This window comes from Pinus tabuliformis, chromosome 1_1 (genome assembly GCF_031772625.1).
Source record: "Pinus tabuliformis cultivar Carrire ecotype Pingquan chromosome 1_1, CPIR1, whole genome shotgun sequence".
Taxonomy (NCBI): domain Eukaryota; kingdom Viridiplantae; phylum Streptophyta; class Pinopsida; order Pinales; family Pinaceae; genus Pinus; species Pinus tabuliformis.
This window is the reverse complement of record NC_142297.1, coordinates 932,570,847-932,572,228: the sequence shown is the minus strand read 5'-3', so window position 1 is coordinate 932,572,228 and position 1,382 is coordinate 932,570,847.

Below are 1,382 nucleotides of genomic sequence, written 5' to 3'. Positions count from 1 at the left end.
CTTGTAGGAGAGAAACTTACTTTCTTTATCAGGACTTGTGATCCAAATTCCAGCTCCTGCCCCCTCTCTTCCTATTGATCCATCAAAATATAATGACCACCAACCTGCTGTCCTATTTTCATCTTTTTTCTGATCTCCTTGACTCTGGTTTTCCGAAAACTTATCCTGTGATTCCTCTTCAGTTGATTCATTGAAAAGGATGGCTGATCCGAGACCAGTGTCACATGAATAAATTGGAAAGTTTTGAGGTTTATCCTTGCTACTTACCATATAAGCCATTCTGGTTTCCCGATACAGTCTTCTTTGCTCACCAAAAATAGGAATAGTAGCATAGGTAAGGTCCATCTACATTGTGCCTTTGATCTTTGCTGCCCACGATCTCGAAAGAAGCATCCCAAACTTAGGTGGAATATTAGCCACAACAATATCCATGACAATTGTTTTTGTTGGAATTTGTGTGAGACCCACAACAACATCCTTTATCAAACCAATGTATTGAACTCTTTTTGAATCAAAGGAAAATAAATCCTTATATGGTCTAGTTACCTCCAAACCAAGTCTTTCCATGATCACTTTTGGCATAAGATTATGAGATGCCCCAGAATCTAACATAGCATTATGTAAAGTCATGTCATGAATGCTAATGCTTATGTAGAAAGGAGGGAACTCTTCATTCTGTTCATCTTCAAGTCTTGGACCCAAGCAAATAATAGGATTATCTTCTTGTACATTTAGGATATCATCTACTCCTAGTTGTGAATTGAGCATTTCAACAATTTTGCTTCTGTATTTGTCAACCTTAAGGATTTCATTAAAGGGAACTGATATCTTAATTTTTGCAATCTCATTCTCAAGGTTAAAAATAGAAACAGTCTTCTCAACTTCTTTAGGAGGGGATGGAGCTTGAATATCCTTTTTGACAGGTGGAGAATCATTCTTACCTTCAGCAACCTTTGAGTTGTCCTTCTTATCTTCAATTTCCTTTGAGCTATCCTTCTTGGGCGGTGCTTTGCTTGCTGTAATAGGCACGTTTCTATTCCTGAGATTGTACTGCTTTTGCATCTCAAAGATAGCATGCTGATAACCCTTTAAAAAGTCTGAAGGCTCTTCTCCTGGTTTGGTCATACTGGACTCATCATGTTCTTCCTTAGTTAAGAAAATCCCTGACACTTCTTCATCCAAACAATGAATGGACTCCTCAGGAATTTCCGGTTCATCTTCTTCATCCACCAAGTTTTGCTGGAAAGGAGGTCTTACTGGAGGATCTGGCTGTTGATTTCTGTTCTCTCTTGGCCTTTGCTGATTTTGAGGTCTTTTGAACTGTGGATTCCTAAATTGAGGTTCCTGCTGTGTTGGAGGAGCAGAGGTATTCCCAAGAGCCA